The following is a 9,820-nucleotide window of genomic DNA, read 5'->3' as shown; positions in this document are numbered from 1 at the left end:
GAGGAATCAATAGCAGCATAATTAAGGCAGAAGAACGGATAAGTGACCTGGAAGACAGAATAGTGGAATTCACTGCTGTGGAACAGAATAAAGAAAAAGAGTGAAAAGAAATGAAGACAGCCGAAGAGACCTCTGGGACAACATTAAACACAACAACATTCGCATTATAGGGGTCCCAGAAGGAGAAGAGAGAGAGAAAGGAACCAATAAAATATTTGAAGAGATTATAGTCGAAAACTTCCCTAACATGGGAAAGGAAATAGCCACCCAAGTCCAGGAATCACAGAAAGTGCCCTACAGGAGAAACATGCCGAGACACATAGTAATCAAATTGGCAAAAGTTAAAGACAAAGAAAAATTATTGAAAGCAGCAAGGGGAAAATGACAAATAACATACAAGGGAACTCCCACAAGCCTAAGAGCTGATTTCTCAGCAGAAACTCTACAAGCCAGAAGGGAGTGGCATGATATACTTATAGTGATGAAAGGGAAGAACTTACAACCAAGATTACTCTACCTGGCAAGGATCTCATTCAGATTCAATGGAGAAATCAAAAGCTTTACAGACAAGCAAAAGTTAAGAGAATTCAGCACCACCAAAGCAGCTCTACAATAAATGCTAAAGGAAATTCTCTAAGTGGGAAACACAAGAGAAGAAAAGGACCTACAAAAACAGAGCCAAAACAATTAAGAAAATGGTCATAGGAACATACATATTAATAATTAGTTTAAACGTGCATGGGTTAAATGCTCCAACCAAAAGACACAGGCTTGCTGAATGAATACAAAAACAAGACCCATATATATGCTGTCTACAAGAGACCCACTTCAGACCTAGGGACACATTCAGACTGAAAGTGAGGGGATGGAAAAAGATATTCCATGCAAATGGAAATCAAAAGAAAGCTGGAGTAGCTATACTCATATCAGATAAAATAGACTTTAAAATAAAGAATGTTACAAGAGACAAGGAAGGACACTACATAATATCAAGGGATCAATCCAAGAAGACGATATAACAATTATAAATATATACACACCCAACATAGGAGCACCACAATACATAAGGCAATTGCTAACAGCTCTAAAAGAGGAAATCAACAGTAACACAGTAATAGTGGGGGACTTTAACACCTCACTTACACCAATGGACAGATCATCCAAAATGAAAATAAATAAGGAAACACAAGCTTTAAATGAAACAATAGACCAGATAGATTTAATTGCTATTTATAGGACATTCCATCCAAAAACAGAAGATTACATTTTCTTCTCAAGTGCACATGGAACATTCTCCAGGATAGATCACATCTTGGGTCACAAATGAAACCTCAGTAAATTTAAGAAAATTGAAATCGTATCAAGCATCTTTTCTGATCACAATGCTATGAGATTAGAAATCAATTAGAGGGAAAATACCATAAAAAACAAAAACACATGAAGGCTAAACAATACATTACTAAAAAACCAAGAGATCACTGAAGAAATCAAAGAGGAAATCAAAAAATACCTAGAGACAAATGACAAAGAAAACATGATGATCCAAAACCTATGGGATGCAGCAAAAGCAGTTCTAAGAGGGAAGTTTATAGCTATACAAGCATACCTCAAGAAACAAGAAAAATCTCAAATAAACAATCTAACCGTACACCTAAAGGAACTAGAGAAAGAAGAACAAACAAAATCCAAAGTTAGCAGAAGGAAAGAAATCATAAAGATCAGAGCATAAATAAATGAAATAGAAACAAAGAAACAATAGCAAAGATCAATAAAATTAAAAACTGGGTCTTTGAGAAGTTAAACAAAATTGATAAACCTTTAGCCAGACTCATCAAGAAAAAGAGGGAGAGGACTCAAATCAATAAAATTAAAAATGAAAATGGAGAAGTTACAACAGACACCACAGAAATAGAAAGCATCCTAAGAGACTACTACAAGCAACTCTGCGCCAATAAAATGGACAACCTGGAAGAAATGGACAAATTCTTAGAAAGGTATAACCTTCCAAGACTGAACCAGGAAGAAATAGAAAATATGAACAGACCAATCACAAGTAGGGAAATTGAAACTGTGATTAAAAATCTTCGAACAGGGCTTCCCTGGTGGTGCAGTGGTTGAGAGTCTGCCTGCCCAGGGAACACGGGTTTGTGCCCCTGTCTGGGAAGATCCCACATGCCATGGAGCGGCTGGGCCTGTGAGCCATGGCCGCTAAGCCTGCACGTCCAGAGCCTGTGCTCCACAACGGGAGAGGCCACAACAGTGAGAGGCATGCGCACCAAAAAAAAAACAACAAATCTTCCAACAAACAAAAGTCCAGGACCAGATGGCTTCACAGGTGAATCCTATCAAACATTTAGAGAAGAGCTAATACCTATCCTTCTCAAAAGCTTCCAAAAAATTGTGGCGGGAGGAACACTCCCAAACTTGTTTTACGAGAGCCACCATCACCCTGATACCAAAATGAAACAAACATATCACAAAAAAAGAAAATTACAGACCAATATCACTGATGAACATAGACGCAAAAATCGTCAACAAAATACTAGCAAACAGAATCCAACAACACATTAAAAGGATCATACACCATGATCAAGTGGCATTTATCCCAGGGATGAAAGGATTCTTCAATATACACAAATCAATCAATGTGATATACCATATTAACAAATTGAAGAATAAAAACCATATGATCATCTCAATAGAGGCAGAAAAATCTTTTGACAAAATTCAATACCCATTTACGATAAAAACTCCAGAAAGTGGGCATAGAGGGAACCTACCTCAACATAATAAAGGCCATATATGACAAACCCACAGCAAATTTCATTCTCAATGGTAAAAAAATGAAAGCATTTCCTCTAAGATCAGGAACAAGACAAGGATGTCCACTCTCACCATAATTATTCAACATAGTTTTGGAAGTCCTAGCCATGGCAAACAGAGAAGAAAAAGAAATAAAAGGATTACGAATTGGAAAAGAAGAAGTAAAACTGACACTGTTGGCAGATGACATGATACTATACATAGAGAATCCTAAAAATGCCACTAGAAAACTACTAGAGCTAATCAATGAATTTGGTAAAGTTGCAGGATACGAAATTAATGCACAGAAATCTCTTGCATTCCTATACACTAATGAGGAAAACTCTGAAAGAGAAATTAAGGAAACACTCCCATTTACCATTGCAACAAAAAGAATAAAATACCTAGGAATAAACCTACCTAGGGTGACAAAAGACCTGTATGCAGAAAATTATAACACTGATGAAAAAAATTAAAGATGATACCAACAGATGGAGAGATATACCATGTTATTGGATCGGAAGAATCAATATTGTGAAAATGACTCTACTACCCAAAGCAATCTACAGATTCAATGCAATCCCTATTAAATTACCAATGTCACTTTTTACAGAACTAGAACAAAAAATCTTAAAATTTGCATGGAGACACAAAAGACCCCGAATAGCCAAAGCTGTCCTGAGGGAAAAAAACGGAGCTGGAGGAATCAGATTCCCTGACTTCAGACTATACTACAAAGCTACAGTAATCAAGACAGTATGGTACTGGCACAAAAACAGAAACATAGATCAATGGAACAAGATAGAAACCCAGAGATAAACCCATGCACCTATAGTCAACTAATCTCTGACAAATGAAGCAAGGATATACAATGGAGAAAAGAAAGTCTCTTCAATAAGTGGTGCTGGGAAAACTGGGCAGCTACATGTAAAAGAATGAAATTAGAACACTCCCTAACACCATATCCAAAAATAAACTCAAAATGGATTCAAGACCTAAATGTAATACTGAACACTATAAAACTCTTAGAGGAAAACACAGGAAGAACACTCTTTGACATAAATCACAGCAAGATCTTTTTTGATCCACCTCCTAGAGTAATGGAAATAAAACCAAAAATAAACAAATGGGACCTAATGAAACTTCAAAGCTTTTGCACAGCAAAGGAAACCATAAGCAAGACAAAAGGACATCCCTCAGAATGGGAGAAAATATTTGCAAATGAAGCAACAGACAAAGGATTAATCTCCAAAATATATAAACAACTCATGCAGCTCAATATTAAAGAAGGAAACAACCCAATCCAAAAATGGCAGAAGACCTAAATATATATTTCTCCAAAGAAGCATACAGATGGCCAAGAAGCACATGAAATACTGCTCAACATCATTAATTATTAGAGAAATGCAAATCAAAACTACAATAAGGTATCACCTCACACCAGTTAGAATGGGCATCATCAGAAAATCTACAAACAACAAATGCTGGAGAGGGTGTGGAGAAAAGGGAACCCTCTTGCACTATTGGTGGGAATGTAAAGTGATACAGCCACTATGGAGAACAGTATGGAGGTTCCTTAAAAAACTAAAAATAGAATTACCATATGATCCAGCAATCCCACTACTGGGCATATACCCAGAGAAAACCATAATTCAAAAAGACACATGCACCCCAATGTTCATTGCAGCACTATTTACAATAGTCAGGTCATGGAAGCAACCTAAATGCCCATCAACAGACAAATGGCTAAAGAAGATGTGGTACATATATACAATGGAATTTTACTCAGCCATATAAAGGAACGAAACTGAGTCATTTGTTGAGACATGGATGGATCTAGAGACTGTCATACAGAGTGAAGTAAGTCAGAAAGGGAAAAACAAATATCGTATATTAATGCATATATGTGGAACCTAGAAAAATAGTTGAACCAGTTTCCCTGAAACAGATGAACCTGTTTCCAGGGCAGAAATTGAGACACAGATGTAGAGAACAAACATATGGACACCAAGCGGGGAAAACCGCGATGGGGTGGGGATGGTGGTGTGCTGAATTGGGTGATTGGGATTGACATGTATACACTGATGTGTATAAAACTGATGACTAATAAGATCCTGTTTAAAAAAATAAATTAAATTAAATAATTAAAAAAAACCAAAACTAATAGTGAACTTTCTTTGGGTTATTTGTATGGAAATATGTTAATATAAATGTTTCAGACATTATATGAAATTCATAAAAATCTTATATGTTCTGTATAATGTTATAAGTCATAATTCTAGTTATTACTTTAAAATGTATATCTCAGAAATAACTAAATTTCCTTGTCAACTGCATTATTATAAACTTTCATCAAATCTTTAACCGTGGTCATTTTCAAGTCTTTTGTCATTTACAGACAGTTCTGGGTGTACTCTGATGCTTTTGCAAAAATGTTCCTATAAAAGGGTTTCATCTTCAAGGAATTCATGGAAAAGACTCTGACAAGTACACGTTTCTGGTAACTGACTGTACTGCTGAAGTGAATGAATAAGCATTTTCAGAACTCTAATGGAAAACTGATGAATTCATAAAAGTGCTAACAAAAGATCAAGATGAAAAAAAATTAATTACATTGGACTGAGTGAACTGATGAGGATGATTATAATTTTTGTGACTTTCTGTTTGAATAAAAAAAAGAAATCAAGAACTCAAAAATATAAATAAAAAGTGGAAAACTTTAAAAGAAAATTTAAAAATCTATTCCCAAGTTTTCTAAGTGTGTGGAGATATATTTATATCTATTTCAAAAATAAAATTAAATGATTATTTCCAAACATTTGTTTTCAAAATATTTTTGTTTCTTTTTGGAAAAAACCTGTTTTTGTATTTATTGTTAAAACATCATTTATGAACTGACAGGTCAAAAAAAAAAAAAACAAAAAAACAGAGAGGATCCAAATCAACACAATTATAAATGAAAAAGGAGACATTACAACTGATACCACAGAAATACAAAGGATTGTAAGAAGCTACTAGGAACAACTATACACTAACATGTGGATAACATAGAAAAATGAAATATTCTTAGAAATGTACAAACTACCAAGACTGAATCTGAAAGAACTAGAAAGCCTGAATAGACCAACTATCAATACTAATAAGGATATTGAATCAGTAATGAACAAATCTTCCAATGAAGAAAAGTCCAGGACCAGATTGCTTTACTGGTATATTTTACCAAACATTTAAAGAAGAATTAACACCAATTCTTCTCAAACTCTTCCAAAAAAATTGAGGAGGAGGGAATACTCTTAAACTCATTCTATAAGGTCAGCATTACCTTGATACCAAAGCCAGAAAAGGACACCCACAGAAACGATAACTACAGATCAATATCCCTGACAAATACAAATGCAAAAACTCTCTATAAAATACTAACAAACTGAATTCAGCAGCACATTAAATGGGATTCATGCCTAGGATGCAAGGATGGTTCAACAAATGCAAATCAATCAATGTGAGACATCACATTAACAGAATTAAAGAAAAAATTATATTATCATCGCAATAGATGTAGAAAAAGCATTTGACAAAATTCAACATTTGTTCCTGATAAAAACTTTCAATAAATTAGGTATAGATGGAATGTATCTCAACAAAATAAAGTTCATATAAGTCTACACCTAACATCATACTCAGTGGTGAAAGTTTGAAAGCTTTTCCTCTAAGATCAAGAAGAAAACAAGGGTGCCCACTCTCACAGCTCCTAATCAACATAATACTGGAAATATTTACTAGAGCAATCAGGCAAGAGAGAGAAATAAAAGGTATCAGAATTGGAAAAGAAGAAGTAAAATTGTTTTTATTTGCAGTTAACATGATTTTACATTTAGAAAATCCTAAAGACTCCACACACACATACACAAACCCTGCTAGATCTAATCAACAAATTCAGTAAAGTTTCTGGATACAAAATTAACATACAAAAATCAGTGGTGTTTCTATAATTTATACAGTAACAATAAATTATCTGAAAACTAAATTTAAAAAACAATCCCATTTACAACAGCATAAAAACACAAAATCCTGGGCTTCCCTGGTGGCGCAGTGGTTGAGAGTCCGCCTGCCGATGCAGGGGACACGGGTTCGTGCCCCGGTCCGGGAGGATCCCACATGCCACGGAGCGGCTGGGCCCGTGAGCCATGGCCACTGGGCCTGCGTGTCCGGAGTCTGTGCTCCGCAACGGGAGAGGCCACAACAGTGAGAGGCCCGTGTACCACCAAAAAAAAAAAAAAAAAAAAAAAAAATACACAAAATCCTTAGGAATAAACTTAACCAAGGAGGTAAAAGATCTCTATTCTGAAAACTACAAGACATTGATGAAAGAAACTGAAGACATGAATAAATGGAAAGTTATCCCCTGTTCATGAATTAGAGGAATATTGTTAAAATGTTAATACTACCAAAACCCATTTTTAGGTACAATGCATCCCTATCAAGATTCCAATGGCATTTCTTTAGAGAAGTAAAAATAATCCTGAAATTTATATGGAATGACAAAAGACTCTGAATACCCAAAGCAATCCTGAGAAAGAAGAACAAAGCAAGAGGCATCACACTTCCTGATTTCAAGCTATACTATGAAGCTATAGTAATCAAAAGAGTATGGTACTGACATAAAAACAAATAGATCAATGGAAGAGAATCAAGAGCCCAGAAATAAACCCAAGCACATAGAGAAATAAACCCAAGCATATATGGTCAACTAATATTTGACAAGGAGCTGAGAATACTCAATAGAGAAAAGACAGTGTCTTCAATAAATGGTGCTGGGAAATTGGATATTCACATATTAAAGAATGAAATTAGACTCCTATTTTATATCACTCTCAAAAAATTAACTCAAAATGGATTAAAGACTTAAATGTAAGAGCTGAACCCATGAAACTCTTAGAAGAAAACATAGGAAAAAATCTCCTTGACATAGGTCTTGGCAATGACTTTTTGGTTATGACACCTAAAACACAAGCAATCAAATCAAAAATAAACAAGTGAGACTACATACAATAAAATAAATAATCAACAAAGTGAAAAGACTATGGAATAGGAAAAAATATTTTCAAACCATATCCGATAAATGGTTAATATCCAAAATATATAAGGAACTTAATGAATCAGTAGCAAAACACACACACACACACACACACACACACACACACACACACACATAATCTAATTAAAAACGGGCAAACAACCTGAACAGACATTTTTCCAAAGATGATATATGAATGGCCAATGAGTACATGAAAATACGCTCAACCTCACTAGTCATTAGGGAAATGCAAATCAAAACCACAATGAGATATCATCTCCTGCCTGTCTGAATGGCCATCACCAAAAAGACAAGATAACAAATGGTGAGGATGTGGAGAAAAGGGAACCCTTGTGCACTGTTGGTGAGATTGTAAACTGGTACAGCCACTATGGAAAACTGTATGGAGGACCCTCAAAAAATTAAAAATAGATTTAGCAATTTCACTTCTAGGGAATATATCCAAAGGAAACTGAAACATTAACTAGAAAAACATCTACACCCCCATATTAAGCATTATTTACAATAGCCAAGGCATAGAAACAAACCTAAGTGTCCACTGAAGACATAGAAACAAACCTAAGTGTCCACTGACAGATGAATGGGTAAAAAACTTGTAGTATATAGTATATATGATGGACTATTATTCAGCCATAAAAATGTGAGAAAATCATGCCATTTGCAGCAATATAGATGGGCCTTCAGGGATTTATGTTATGTGAAATATGTCAGACAGAGAAAGGCAAAGACTGTGTGATCTCACTTATATATGGAATCAAAAAAATAAAAGACACAAGGTAAAAATTTGGATTTACATATGTAATGAAAACACTGAAAATGGTATATATGTGCATAAATATACAAGAACTTTTTTCTCATCTTTTTATTTCTTCCAAAGATAATTGACTATTTAAAACAAAACCAATAACAGTGTACTGTGGGGTCTATAGCATACAGAAGTAAAATCTTTGGTGACAATAGCACAAAGGATGGGAGAGGACTATAGAAAATCTTCTTACAATTCTAACTATTGTAAGATTCAGACATTAATTGCAAAGTGGTATCTTGAGGTAGATTATGATAAATAAAGGATGTGTGTTGTAAACCTTAGAGCAACCACTAAAAAAAAAAAGCGTAGCTAATAAGAAAACAGTAGAGATAAAATGGAATTAAATATCTGGGTAGATGCTAAGTATATGCTTATCTTTATAAGAAATCGCCAAAGTGTTTTCCAGGGTAGTTGCACTCACCACCAGCAATATAGGAACATTCGCTCCACATTTTTGTTCATACATGTATTGTCAATCTTTTTTTTTTAGTCTTTTAAATTTTACCCATTCAGTTGGATATAAACTGATATCTCATTATGGTTTCAATTTTTGGTTTTCTAGCGGCTCAAGATATACAGCATATTTTCATGTTTTTGCTGGCCATCATGTACCTTCTTTCGTGAAGGGTCTGTTCAAGTCTCTCACCCATTTTTATTAAAAATTTTTGTCTTGTTGAGATAAAAGAATTCGTTGTGTATTCTATACACAAATCTTTGTCAGATATACATATTGTGAATATTTTCCCCCAGTCTGTGGCTTTCCTTTTCATTTTATAACAGTTTCTTATGAAAAGCAGACATTTTAGAGGTTTTGAATTTTGATGAAGTCCAGTTTTATGATTTGTAATTTTATTTGTCCTTATAATGTCCTAACTAGGAAACTTTGCCTTCATCTGAGTTGCAAAGATTATCTGTGTCTTCCTCTAGAAGTTTTATAGCTTTACTATGCTTAGCTCTACGATTAAATTTAAATTGTCTGAGTATGCTGTGAGGTGAGAGTTGAGGTTTATTTTTCTTCATATGGATATACAATTGGTCCAGCACTATTTGTTGAAAAGATTATCCCCTTCCAATTGCACTGTATTTGCATCTTTGTACTGAGCAAAGTAAGCTCA

The sequence above is a fragment of the Lagenorhynchus albirostris genome, chromosome 2 (genome assembly GCF_949774975.1).
Source record: "Lagenorhynchus albirostris chromosome 2, mLagAlb1.1, whole genome shotgun sequence".
NCBI classification, from domain to species: Eukaryota; Metazoa; Chordata; class Mammalia; order Artiodactyla; family Delphinidae; genus Lagenorhynchus; species Lagenorhynchus albirostris.
The sequence above is the reverse complement of the archived record's forward strand: the minus strand, read 5'-3'. Positions refer to the sequence as shown.